Source organism: Pinus tabuliformis, chromosome X (assembly GCF_031772625.1).
Source record: "Pinus tabuliformis cultivar Carrire ecotype Pingquan chromosome X, CPIR1, whole genome shotgun sequence".
Lineage (NCBI taxonomy): Eukaryota > Viridiplantae > Streptophyta > Pinopsida > Pinales > Pinaceae > Pinus > Pinus tabuliformis.
Window position 1 is genome coordinate 1,342,195,216 of NC_142308.1, and position 15,725 is coordinate 1,342,210,940.

Below are 15,725 nucleotides of genomic sequence, written 5' to 3' on the forward strand. Positions count from 1 at the left end.
AGCCTAATGGTTATAAACATGGGTTTTCTCCTCAGAGGTCAGGTGTTTAATTATGAAGGGGGGTAGGATATGTACACATGAACAAGTTGTTGTTTGCAAATATATTAGTGTGGGGTTGGGAAGGGACTAGCTCTCTTATTCTCACTCATGGACTAGAGAGAGGAATGAATTATATTTCCCAAACAAACCCCTATACTAAAAAATTTACGCCTATGCTGAAAAATTTATCATAAAAAATGTTGAATAATAATAATAACAAATGTGACATTAAGAAACTTAAGAACTTATTTTTTGTAATGTAAAGTTTGTTATTTCTTAAATTCAAGAGAGTACATACAGATCATCTAATGTTTATTCTGGCTTGCCACTAGGGAAACCAAAGCAGAGATAAAACTTCAATTTTTATAGAAGCCATATGAATTTTTTTATGATAATTGTCCAAAAAACTAAGAAAAAAAAAACTAAATTGTTCTCTAAGACCTTTAGGGCCACTCTTAAACTATAAACAAATAAACCTATATATAGGAAGAGAAAAAGGAAACATAAAAAAAAAAGAAAAAGAAAAATCATTTACAATTATCAGCGTCCGAGGCTTCTACTGGAATGGGCTCCTTGTTGTTGCCAAGAGAGTAGCTTGGGTCTAGGGGGCGCAAATTGGACAACAAGAATTTAATAGCTATTTAATAGCTCAATGTTGTGAAGCATTTCTAACATTCCCTCAATAGCTTGGAGGTTTAGTACGCAAATTCATAACACATACATTGTTAAAAACCTAGTGGTATATAAATTCAATCATGAAGGGTTAAGAAATAGGATTTGTTGACAATATTAAAAAGTAAAAAAAAAAAAGAAAAAAAAAAAGAGGAGTAATTAGAAAGAAGATTAGTAAGATATTATTGTTATTTACATCATATTTTTATAAATATTTTATTGTTTGTATAGATAAAATTTTAAATTCTAATTAAAAGTTTATCTAATTTTATATATGAAATAAAGACTAAATGTTATTAAAAAAACACATAATTTCATTTCAAATAATTCTACTGATGAACACAAAATATGTCAAAGTTTCTTATAAATATTACAAGGTTGAAATTATTTTAGTTCAAAAGTATTAATTTTTAAAACTACTTTTGATTAGCTAACAACTTATCTTCCTTATATCTATGAAAACAAGTTAACAACCCAAAACAAAGAGGCATCTAGCAAGAACAAAAATTTGTCTTAATATGTATCATTAAAATATTACTACAAGTGATATAGTTTTCATTGAATAACAATGATGAATTAACTCACATTTGTATATAATAACTAATAATGATTTTTTTACTATAAATTAAAAATTAAATTACAATCAATTTTTTCACCTTCAAAAATATATATTATTTTTAATTAATTGATAAATTATTATTTAATTTTACTCTTTGTAAATTATTATTTATTTTACTTGAGTTAAAAAAGGAAAAAGAAAAGAAAGATATAACTTAACATAACACAATCTCCGAACGATCTAATAAGAATGGTTATTTGGGAATATCCTTGTTTTTATTGGATTATGTGCACATTGCAAATATTAACCTCGCACAACCATAGATTTTATATTATGATACTTGTGGTTACAAAAAGAAGATGACCATAGTTGGATAATAGTAGTAATGTAGGTTTTGGCTATATTTGAAAATTAAGTTAACGGAAAGATCAATTTACAAATCCAAAATATTCTAACTGTGGACTACATATATATATGAAAAATTAAATAATTTTTCATTTTTTAATTTTTATTTTATATATATGCGCGCGCACATTAATACTTATGAAAAATGTAAATAATTTTCTATTTTTTAATTTTTGTTATATTTGAGTTGCAAAGAAAATACATCTAATATGAATTGTTTCTAATGGGCAATGAGCTCTAACTCCCTTGAGTTTTTATATCCTCAATCATTGAAAATGAAGTATTCCTCATTTGTTAGATTCAATTGCACATAGAGGATGTAGGTGTTCATATATTCTAAAGAATATAATATTAATAATAATAAAAAAAAATTTATAATATAAAAAATATATATTTAATTTTATAAATATGGAAATGTATAAATACAAAAAAATATAGCAATAGTTTAATAGTTTATATAGACAATATTATTTAGAATTGGATCACTATAAATAAAGTTACTTTAGAGTTAAGTTAGTTTATGTATAACCATAGAGAAAGTTATTATGGTATTTAAAATTGAGTTAGTTTATATTATTGTGTGTATCAAGTATGGAAGAGATTTTGTAATGTAATGTTATGTTAAGTATTTTGACTCAATTAAATTACATAAAAATAAAAAAAAATAAAAAAATTAAATTAAAAAACAAAATAAAGCTAATAATTGAAATAAAATTGATGTGATATAGTCAATTTATTTTTCGGGCTTCTAATTGTGATAATCTATGGTTTTTCCCATGGTATTTTTCTCTAATGTAGTTTATTTAAATGCATGAAATTCCAAAAAAAATATCTTTTTCCAAACAAAAAGATTCTACTAGGACTTTGATTGCTATTTATTTTTTCTCTATCCCCACCCAAAATGATCTTTGTAAAAATGAGACTTTGATTGTTATTTATTTTCACTCTATCCACACCTAAAATGAGTTATGTAAAATTTATACCATGTTTATTTGGACCGTTTTCAAATTCTATTTGTGGTTTTTTCATAAAACTCCAAGATTAGCCCATGTTTCTTAGCACTAATAATCTCAACAAATCTAAAGATTGATTTTCACTAAAATCCCAACCTCCAATGTTTTGGTCGTAGCACTCTATAACAACCGCGGTCAAAATTCCATGTAAATAAAGTTAATAAAGGAAAAATAATAACCAAGGTCACGAGACACGTATTCCAAGCTGAATGTTGGGAAAAAAAATCCTAGTGTAGGTGTTCATTTGGTTAATTATGGCTATGGAAATTAGCAAAGGCAATGACAAAGGCTTTGGAAGGCAAAATGGCACTAATTGGCAATTTATTTATGAAAATAATGAAAATTAGGAGAAAAGGAAGGTGAAAGGTCACAAATTGTGTGTGAGGAGGAAAATGAAGGAAAATACTGGGAAATAAAGAAAATAGAGGTCCCCTTAATAAAAAGGCTTCTGAGGATCAGTTGGTACCTTTTGTCAATTCAGATTTAGAACTATCTGTCTCTTTAATCTCTCTCTCTCACACACTCTCAGACACAGAGCATTCTTGGAGCACTCTAGCATTGGATCAAAGAAAGCAAAAGAAGGACCAAAAAAGCAAAGAGAAGAATAGATCTAGCAAGGAAGAGTAGAATCAAGCAACAACGATGAGATTACTTGCATATATCGATTTGCATGTGTGATTTCCTTGCTAGATTTAGCATGCATGGTATATGCATGTGTGTATTTGGTTCTCCTGGTGTCATTGATATGGGTTTTTCTAGGTGTGATAGGGATTTTCAGCATTGCATTGTCATTTCCGAATAGCCATGGTGTGATGGGTTCTCTTTTACTTGGTTAAGTTGGATTGTCGGGTGGTTTTGAAACTGAGTGAGGTGGTCTCTGAAGAAGAACACAAGGCCTAGGAATCCTTGGACCAGAGAAGAGGGGATTGTAGTACAACCAAATTTTGTGTACCACAGTAGGCCTAGGAATCCCTGGCCGGTGAATGACAGGATATACGGTAAAGTCTAGAGGTGTGCGCCCTCAATCATACCTAGGGATCCTTAACCGATGAATGATGAAATATATGGTAAATCCTGGAGGGTGAAGTCTCGATTAGGCCTAGGAATCCTCGACTGGTGAATGGTGGGATATATGGTAAAACATAGAGACTAGGAGGTAGGAAAATTACTCATAGTGTAGGTGGAGAAATCCGGAGGCATCCATGCTTGTTTAGAGGCTAGTGATCAGGTGGGAATTGCGTAAAGCCTAAGGAAACCTAGATTAGTTGTGTTGTGAGTTGCACATTCATGCTTGGAATATGGCATGGGGGTGATTGGCTAAAAGAAATATTTGATTCAATCCAATCTATGCTCAGGTGGTTCATGGAAGTCCCTGACTTGGTTGGTTTTTGCATTTATTAATAAGAGCTACTTCTCCTTAGTATTTCATGTGTCAATGTAGTGGTTCATATGTGATTTGTATGGTTGTTGTATCCTTGTTATTTATGTTGGTTATATGTTAGTTACGAGTATATTTTATGATAGACTTGATGTATGGCTCACATAATGTTTTGATTAGAAAATGAATGTAAAATGAATACATGACCTAATATATGATAATGCATCTATTGTGATAAGGAAAAATGCTTCTTTACAAATCTCATATAAGTATGATGCCCTTATGCTCAGATTTGTTGTTATGACCTGTAGATTGCATAATTATGACATGTTTAATGGAATCCCTTCCATGGCTAGTAGGGGTAAGATCAATTATTTGTACCAATGATTGCATTAGTAACCTTATTTCATTGTTTTTTATCATTTCTGAAAGTTTCATGAAGTTTTGGGCAATGGCTTGAGACCTAGCCCTGAAAAAGTGGCTCGAAATCTAGGGTCGTTGGCTCAAAATTGCTGGAAAAAGTCCACAGTCGTTGGCATGCCTTGTTATGGGAGAAACTAGAAGGCCTCAATCACATGCATGGCTTGTCCTAGGAGCGAATAAGGGTCCATATGAGTAAAATTTCAAGTTACCTCAGGGGCTAGTCACCTAGAAGGTTTTGTAGCATGTGTGAAAGGTCAGATTGGTTTGGTTTTATCAGTTCCACTTCCTTAATTGTACATGGGTAGTTGAATCACAACATAGTAGCCTCTCATCACATGTTTACCCCAACATACTAGTTAACATGGGTAAATGTGGGAGGAGGGTGTTACCGAGTGGTATCAGAGCGTGGTTCACCCCTTGGACTAGATGGGTGGTGTGTTGGTCATGCATACATGTTGGTTGCATATGTGTTCCTTTTTCCTGTGGTTTATGTGCTTGTTTCAAATGCATGGTGGTGGTCATTGTTGCAGTTGTGTCACCATGTGAAGGTTGATGGTGTTGTTGTTGGATGTATTTTTGGTGAGTATATGTCGGTTATGCATGTCAGTTTTTATATGTTGTTATGCATACATTGACATCATGATACTTGTTGTGCATGAGGTCATGGTATGTGGTCGGTATGGTCATGCTTTGATAACTAGATAATAGTTGAAATGATGTTCATATATTCTTATGATTATGATTATATATGTATCATGTTAATTTGGTTGGTCTTATAGATGAGATATCCTGCCCAAACTATACTGAGGTATGTTGGTTTGTTTATGATTTGGTTTAGCTTACATGATATACCTTATAGGAAGAGAAGATCAAAGATGAATACAAAAATGGTAGACTACAATTCACGAGACTCTCCCTATGGATCAGATGAGCAGCATGGTGTTGTGCACTCTTTTGACATAGAAGACACATTGAGAAGTTTGAAGGTAGAAATAAGAAGTTGCAAAGTAGATAATGAGAGAATCATTCAAGCACAGAAGAAACAAGCAGAAGTCAATGTAGTAATCCTTCAAAGTTTGTCATAATTGCAGAGATAAGGACCACTTCAAATCAACCATGGATAGGAGGATAACACTAATGGGGCATATGGTAGTAGATCTGATGGTGGGCACAAGTCAAATAGATATGACACAATCAAAGATGGTAAGTTCTTGGATACTCCAGATAGGAGAGGTGATGGACACAGGTTCTATTCTAGTTCCAGTTCAGATAGGCACTATGATCGTCATCATTATCATCCTTATAGAAGGAGTGATAGTGAATATTTTCTGAATGATTTCAAGGAAGCAAAGCCACCTACTTTTGATGGGCATTTGAAGAAGCCAAAATATGTTTAGGCATGGTTACTAGGGATGAAGAAGTTATTTGATATACATGATTACACAGAGAACATGAAGGCCATAATAGATTTCCTCAGCCTCAAAGGGAAAGCATACATCTCATGGGAAGATGTGAAACAGGTTGGAGGTATTATGAAAAAACACCTGAGTTTGCATGAATTTAAGAGACTTTTCAGGAAGAAATATTTGTTAGAAAGGTACTATGACATTAAGGCTAAGGAGTTGTATGACCTAAAGATGTGATCGATGGAAAATGAGGAGTATACGACCAATTCCTAGAGTTCTTGAGGTACGTACCATATCTTAGGGATGCAAATGATAAATTCCAAACATTTTTTAGTGGATCTCCATTAACATTTAGAGATCGAATTGAGTATGATGAGCCTTGGTCACTTGAGGAAGTTATTGGTAAATTGAAGCATTGATATGAGTGATCAAATCGTAAGATAAAATCTTAGCAAAGTTGGAAAGGAAAAGGCAAAGCTAAACATAAATGGCAGCCAAAAGGAACAAGGCCTCATGATGTAGGTGAGAAAGAGAATGTTGCACCTTATAAGAAGTTCAATGTAGTTAGACAAGGACATGGGCCACAACTTGAGGGGAAATAGAATAAGGGTGACGGTATAGGATGATTGTAGTGTTGGAAATGTGGTAAGGAGCAACTTAAGAGGAATTGTCCACAGAATCAGGGTGGAAAGCCTTAGATCTACAGTGCATAGGAATTGCGGACAATTGGGGATGTTGGGCAAAGAATTCCTCGAATCTATGCAGCATTGGATAACATGAAGGCAAATCACCAGGCATCTATTATTGAGATGGAAGGTAATATTTGTGATCAAGTTGTTTCTACTTTGATTAACCCTAGATCTAATTATAGTTATGTTAACCCTAACATGGTGGATAAGTGTAGTTTGAATAAATATCTGCATGCATAATCTTGGTTGGTGCAGTTGGATACAGATACAAAGAAAAGAGTTCATCATTTGGTAAGAGCTTGTGCATTTGAGTTTAATGGTATGCCTACATCATCATATTTGAATGTACTGTTGTTGGGGTCATATAGTATGATTTTGGGTATGGACTCATTGTATCTTCATAGGACTAAGGTGGATTGTGTAACACCCTCCTCCCATATCTACCCAAGCAACCGACCAACTAGGGTAAACATGTGATGAGAAGTTACTATGATATGATTCGACCTCCTAGGTCATGTTAAGGAAGTGGAACCGATGGAAACACACCATACAGACCTTCAACATCCGCAATACTACCCTCATGAACCATCCCAACTTTCCGTCCAACCAACCCCAGGGTCCCACTAAGGTTTTGGAGCACTTGATCTCCGGATGCTCTCATGCTATGGGAATGCCAGCGTCTAGGGTCCTTTGGATGCTCTCACGGGCCTGCAAGCCAACATCCAAGGACTATTTTTATCATTTCTGTGGCAGTGTCCATGGGATTTAAGCCACATTTTTAGGACCAGAGCCTAGGTCATTACCAAAAATTGAATGATACCTTCAGAACAATAAGATAACTTGAAAATAATAGTACTAATGAAATTAGTCTAATAAGACATTGATTGGACCCCTACTAGCCATGAAAGGCATTTCGTCAAACACATCATGGATATGTAATCTACAGGTGAAAGAAATAGATCTAAGCATAGGGGCATCATACTTATCTGAGATTCACTACGAGGCATTGTTTCCTTATCAATTTGGCTGCAGTTTCATTCATTAGGCCATAGATACATTGTTTATTCATAGACAAGTAAAAGCATGATGGGAGCCAAACATAGCCACTGTCATAATACATATTCATAACCAGCATAGTAATAACAAAAACATCAAGGATAAAATAGACATAGAATCTACATATAAACCAGTATAATACTCATGAGATAACAAGGAGAAATAAACTCATATTAATGATGCAAAATCAAACCTGGTATGAGACTTCCACATTCCACTTGACCACAGAATGGCTGAGCCAAATCTCTCTTCAGCTATTCACTCACATGCCATATTCCAAGCATGAATGTGGCATCTCATAGAACACATCAATCCAAAACCATATAAGGGTTCCATAGGCCATCCACCTCAACCCATCTAATAGTGATTCCACCTCACAGTTGGACATCATAAAACCATCATTGGATTGGTCTCTAGCCAAGCCTTCCAGGGATCCAGAGCGTTTGTTCCAACCAAGGCTTCTAGGACTAGTAACTCAACCCAAAGTTGCCATCGAGATTAAAGAGCATTTGTCCAACCAAGGCTTCCAAGACTAGTAACTCAACCCACCAAGGGCTTCCAGAGTGTTTGTCCAACCAAGGCTTCTAGGACTAGTAAGGCAACCCAAGTTATTACAGGGCTTCTAGAGCATTTGTCCAACCAAGGCTTCCAAGAACTAATAACTCAACCCAAGCTAAGGAAACATGAGAACCAACGAGGAAATAAACCCACAATCTCCATGGATATACAGGAAATGGCAAGGCTCAGAAAATCTACTGTCAATCCAAGAAATCCTCCATGTCAATGACAGATCATAACCAAGAAACAACATGTATGTGCCATGCATGCCAAAACTAGTAAGGAAAGCATACATGTGACTTGGTACCTGCAAGTAAAACCCATTGTAGCAATTGATCCTGATGTCCTCTTGCACCTTTCTTCTCTTCCTTTTCCTTCTTGCTCCAAATTCCAAGTATGCCACACTCTCCAAGTTTCGTTGGCACCTCCATCCCGGGTAGTCAATCCCTTCGAAAAGCTTCCTTGCATCAAAAGATGCAAAAACCAAGGCATATCCCTACCTCAAACAATCATATTGGTCATAGCATGCTCATGGAAATCAGTGGACATTATTGGGTATCATTGTCCCAAAATGGCCCTGCTCATGAATGCTCTACCAACATATTGTTGCATGTTCCAATTCCTTGTTGTTTTTGCTAATTCTTGTAGTCAGTTCAACCACCCAATCGAGCATTTTAGGGCTTCCTATACCAAGCACATAAATTCCATTAGATTTGAAATAAATTGAAATAAACTCAGATCATACCTCATCAGTGTCCTGTCAATAAGGTACACTTGCAATTATGTTCGCTTCCTATCACAATAAGTCAAACTAGCATCTTTGAACAAATCATCAAGTACAAACATATCACATCAAGTTAGCTCAAAACAAAACCATCATAGATCAAAATCATAAATCACATGTAACCATCATAAACTAGAATCATAGATCATATGTAATCATCATAGACTAGAATCATAAATCACATGTAATCATCATAGACCAGAATTGTAAATCACATGTAATCATCATAGACCAAAATCATAAATCACATGCATAGTAAAATTGAAATAAAATAGTGATACTTATCATTTAATCAATCCTTAGCTTCTGCTTTTTTCCTTATTTTGTATGCACTCTGGATCGGTTTCACACATGACAAACACTCAGTGCCTTCTCCTCAACCATGTGTACATAGACATAGTGCTCATCACACATATAAAACCACACGTGGCATATAACACCATGCAATAAATGCACCTACACATGACATACAACACATACACCTACACCCAGTGTACAACACAACACAATACATGCGCCTACACCTGGTGTACACTACCACACAATACATACACCTACACCCAGTGTACAACACAACAAAAGACATATTCCTACACCAGATATACATCATGACACATATACCTACACCCGGTGTATAACACAATACTTATACGTACACAAATTACAACACAACGAATACACATGTCACTATGCCACAACTACACAATGCACATACATAGTACCGCATGATCGCAACACAACATGTATGATATGCACAGAATACCACACATACACCATTACCTCTTGTAAAACATGTACACAATACCACCTATACACAACACCACCTACACAACACGTACACAACATCACATGTACACGGAACCACCTGCACAATGTGTACATAATGCCACATGTACATGTTGAGCCTCCATTTTGTCTAGACTTTCATTCCTTTTATTGAATAACTTTGTGTCTATACAGGGTGTTTATAATCATTATTATCCTTTTTATGCACCATTGGGCTATTATCTAGAGGCATTCAGAGGTAACATTTATTGATCTATGAATTCTTCTTGTTTTGTTAATTTGAAAAGTATTTAATGTTAAAATTTCATTAATAGTAGGCTCCCTTTGTGCCAGGTGAAAAATTTATATTTTAACAATGCAATTCCTGTACCAGCAGTGTGCCCAGTGGGATGATCCCTGGAGAGGACAGCAACCCAGCTCTATGTTTCTCAATAATTATGTAACAAGACTTCAGAATTAATATACTATGCATTTGATTTCGTGTTTTCAAAAGTTCCTGGTGTTGTAATTTAACTACTGCAAGGGAAACAAGTTGGGTGGTTTGGGCCCACCAGCTAGTATGTTGCCCCATATCTCTTAGGATTTCTCTGCATCTTATTTTGATAGATGCATGGTGTGAGTATAATTTAATATAGATCTGTAATTTCATTTCACATTTCTTTCCTATGCTTTGATCATTTGAGATTTGTAATTTCATTCTACACTTAATTGTCATTTCTCTAATCATTTGAGTTTGATTAATGATGTCATTGTTTTCTTGAAATGTATTTCTATGAAGACTGAGATAGAGTATAGGTAATTAATGTTTCCTTACTACATCTCTCTCTTTTATTACAAGTTAAGTGTGATACTTGCCCTGATCTAAATTGTTGCATAATAAGGACACTTTGGCTTATGAAGAGTTATGTTTGATTGAAATCATTATGTCAATTATTCATGACTTCCTAACAACTATTATCTGAGATGTGAAACCGATTCCTGCACTTTGGAAAAAATTCATGTTATATACCTAGGGGGGATAATATGGGGTACCAAGGGAGGTACCCAAGGTAATAATGTAATAATGGGATGGGCCATAGTAATAAATAAGGTGGTTAACCCATGTCATGTAAGGGACCACAAGTAGTTAATAATAATGTAAGGGGCCCATGGTATTAGTTGATGGTATAAGGAAACCATGGTAATGGTACATGGTATTGTATGTATGAGGCCTATATAAAGGCTAGAGACTCCACATATGAATATGAAGAGAAGTATTATTGTATGAACAAGCATATGGCTTGTGGAGTGTTCTCCTTCCTTAAGGAGTGAATGTATGGTGTTGCCCTACCTTAAGGGTTTGATCAATAAAGTATAATTTCATATTATTCTTGGGTATATTTGCATTATCTTATGTTTTGATATCAGATCTATAATATTTCTGGGTTAGATCTATAACAATTGGTATCAGAGCACTTTCTTGGGCACAAAAGTGGAGATTTTTTTTTTTTTTTTTGCAGGGTTTCGGGGGCGGCGACCTTTCAGGTAAGATCTGTACGTTTTTGTGCAAGATTTGCAGAAACTAATTGCAGATCTGTATTCCTTGTGCAAAAATAGCCGAATTCAAAAAAAAAATCAGTTGAATCGGAGTCCGGATGAAGGAGATATCGCTGATCTAAAAATCAGTGGGGTTGCAGAGAATTTTTAGGGCCAGCGAATTTGCGGCGCAGATCTGGACGTCCTGGTGCCAGATCTGTAAGATCTAATTGTAGATCTGGAATCTTTGTGAAAAAACACATGATTTCAAAAAAAAAATCAGTCGAATCGGAGTCCGGATGAGGGAGATATCGCTGATTTAAAATCAGCTCTTTTTGTAGAAATTTTGGGTGACGCCGGGAGAGTAGCAGCGCAGATCTGAAATTCCAGTGTCTGAATCAGGATTTCTATCACATGGGAAGATGCAGAATGGTTGTTCCATTTCTAAAAACAGGTTATAACAAGGATTCTGAGCAATATTGATGGATCTGTGACCATTTCAATTTTTCGCCAATATTTTTGTGATGGCGGGCCTAGATCGCCTTGAACAGGAAGACTCTTTTTTGGGTCATCTCTGTAAGCTCCAACAGACGGGCACAGTGGAGGAATATATTACTGCTTTTAAAGCCTTAGCCTTTCGCACTAGGGGTCTCACAGATGCATTCTTCAAGGAATGTTTTATCATCGGTCTTAGAAAAGACATCAAAGCTAAAGTTCTACTTCAACACCCTTCCACGTGGACGGAGGCTTGCCAGTTAGCTCGTCAGGTCACATTGCCTAGCAAAGATTTTATTTTTATAGAAAAGAAGGAAACTATGGAACCTAAAGGGTTATTTCCTACTGGTATATCCTTATTGCAGGTGCATGGATTGATTCAGAAAGAGAAGATTATTGTTTCTATCAATCCTAGTTGTAAACATAATTTTATCAGTGTTAATTTGGCAAAAAAATTGCAAGTCCCAGCAAAACAAATTGAACATACACGGGTTGATAATGAGGATGTTCAAGTGTACAAGGATTTGAAGATTTCTATGGATAAATATATGTTGCATGGTGATTTTTATGCTTCAGAAATGGATAATATGGATGTTGTTTTGGGATATCCTTGGATGGAATCCGTGGGTACTATCAATATTAATGTGCAGAAGAAATTCCTAAAGCTATGGTATAAAAAGAAGAAAATTACATTACAGGATATTTCCATCCATAAACAGGTAGAGCACATGGAGGCTGAAGCAGAAGATGTTCAAGGGACTGACATATCAGATGATGAGCCTTTGATGATCGACAATCAAACACAAACAGAGGCTGCAGAAGAAAAGGTTACAGGTGATGATACATCAGAGGAGGGCTCAGTGGTTGAAGTCATATTGACAAAGAAGACACCACAATAGGCACCACAACAGGGTGAAGTCAAGCAAAAGCCATCGTGGGTTAAAACTTCAACATATCATCACCCACATCACCCAACGAGACAACCACCAAGATGGAAACCAAGTCATAACAGGACGGATCGCGAGGAGAGAAGATCCACCCACTGCACATCAACACAGAAGAGCTGCCACGGTCAACTTCCATCTCAAGCGAGCGAGGCACCAGCGAGATCGAGGGTTCACCTTTCTCTTGGATGGCTAGATGCACGTGCATGGTATCAGTGGACTACTCTTTTGAGTAGATCTTATTATTTGTGTTATTCCCATGTTTCGGGGACGAAACATGCTTAGGGGGGTGGAATGTTATATACCTAGGGGGGATAATATGGGGTACCAAGGGAGGTACCCAAGGTAATAATGTAATAATGGGATGGGCCATAGTAATAAATAAGGTGGTTAACCCATGTCATGTAAGGGACCACAAGTAGTTAATAATAATGTAATGGGCCCATGGTATTAGTTGATGGTATGAGAGAACCATGGTAATGACCCATGGTATTGTATGTATGAGACCTATATAGAGGCTAGAGACTCCACATGGAGGATATGAAGTGAAGTACTATTGTATGAACAGGCATATGGCTTGTGGAGTGTTCTCCTTCCTTAAGGAGTGAATGTATGGTGTTGCCCTACCATAAGGGTTTGATAATAAAGAAGCATTTCTATCTTATTATTTATTGGGTTCTTGCTATTATCTTATATTCTTGGGTTAGATCTATAACAATTCATCCTTGAAATCTTAAGAACTAAATTCCAGCATCAACATGAGGAGAAATTGCAACCTTGTGTTTTTTAGCAAAGTGAAGTGCTCACAGAATTCTTAGAATGTCTTGAGACTAAAATTTGTGATTGGTATTCCTCTCATCATAATTGAATTCTTATTTAACCAATACACATATCATATAGAGTATTTTTGTGTTGTAGGGAAAGTATGTAATGATTTTATAAGATCAGGGTGACCTTGAAAGAAGTAGAAATGTATTTATCTTATTTATTTCTATCGCACACTTTCCTTACAGTTGAGTACTAAATTATTTCCAAAGAAGTCGTGCACATATAGTTTAGATTCTTTTTAAAGCATTCAATGATTTCCTTAGATTAGTTGGAATGAAGTTGCTTTATGCTTCCTAGTTTTATTTCATGCTTTCCATTTTTGCAAACATAGCATGTAATCCTTAGAGAGGTTTTGAAAACTGAATCACATTCTTTTGAGTGGAATCTACATTCCCTTGTCCCCTGGACAACTGAGGAAGACTTTCTATAGGAGTCAACTCAACCTAGAAGAGGATCTAGAAGTAGATTCACAGTGTGTTTACTTTGCTTTGAAGAGTCTTGGTCCTTTTTCCTGAATGATGCCTTTTTGAATTATTTTCAAGAGCTTTATTTTTATTCCACAAATCCCTGAGGTCATATTATGGAATTAGCTATGCTATGCCTCTAAGCCTACCAACCCAGATTAACAATTTAAATGTTGGTGTACATCTTTTATTTATATTTCCCAGCATTTTGGCGTTGTTTTCAGGGAGGCATTATAGGATAAGACGTCACCGTTTTTCATGTTTTTCCCTTTCCTTCGCAATTGAATTTTTAGATTAACAAGATTCCCCTTGTTCGCTGAAGCGTACTGGACGATATTGCTAGAGAGCTCACAGGCCAAGTTTTCTTTACTACGAATGATTTATTTCCTTTACTGCAAAGTGTGATGCCTAATTTGTTTCTTTTACTGCAATTGAGTTTTTACGAGTAATTTTCTTTACTTAAAAGTGTGATGTTGGGTTTATTTCTTTATTGCTATTGAGATTTATTTTTTCTACAAGTGTGATTTTCTTATTTTACAATCTTGGTTTGTTCCTTTAACTGCAACTGAATTTTTTTTTAGTTAGTGTGTTCCTATTTTTTGGGTGCTACAAATCCCCTCGCTCTTAATCCATGTGCTAACAAGACCTTCCGGCTAGTAGGAAAATGCCAGGAAGTGTGATGTTATTCCAATAACTATCTCAAATTTTAGCAGAAGCTTGGGTCTTTGCTTCATAGAAAGAACACATTTTTGCATCAATTAGTGATAGGTCTATTCCTCTAGAAGAAAAGGCTCATGAAGATCCAAAATATCTTCCTAGGGAAACTGAGAATCTATGGACCATGCTTGATAAGGAGAACCCATTAGACGCTGAGATTAAAGAGCATCCATCTGATCCAACTTGCACTTTAGGGGATAAAAAAATAAATTTGGAGGATTTGCATGAGGCATTGGATGTTTCCCATGAATCAAGTGACCAAGAGTATATATATTCCATAGAATATTGGTTTCATATGACTGTCAGTATACACTCCTCCTTTATCATTCGACAAATTGTAGCATCACATCAGTTAGTTCATATGGTTCCTCATGTTCTGGTATTTTATCAAGTATACTTTTCAAATTTGAACATGAGTAGGATTATCCTCTTGTTGCGCACATGGTTGCATTGGAAGTACTCCTATACTTAAAAGGAAGTCTTCCGCTTCTTAGGGTAGAGTAGGGTAGAAGAATAAATCAATGCCATGAATAGAGATGTTACAAAAATGCTATTAGGGCTTTGAATTCCGAAGAATAGTTACTGAAACTACTTTTGATCCACATTGGTTATTAACACACACATCTGTGAAGTATTGTTGAATATGATTCACTCTAATACCTCATGATTTTTCAAAAGTGACCATGATTAATCACTCTAATGAGTTGTCATCTTAGATATATATTTTCAGTTTCCCTTAGAAGGTACCATTGGAGAGCCTCCTATGGTGGACCACTCTTGTAAATATCATAATGAGCTATTCATGAGAACACTAGCATTATTAACTCAAAGAATATTTTAGTCATTATCTGGGATCTCTTATTAAAATAAGTCTTTAGGGTAGAGGAACTAGCTAGTAATGATTAGTCATTAAAAACTTTTCATGCCATCCCATACTCTTAAGGAGTAGATCCACCTCCCCTCTTATTAAGTAACCTTTGAAGTTAATCATAAT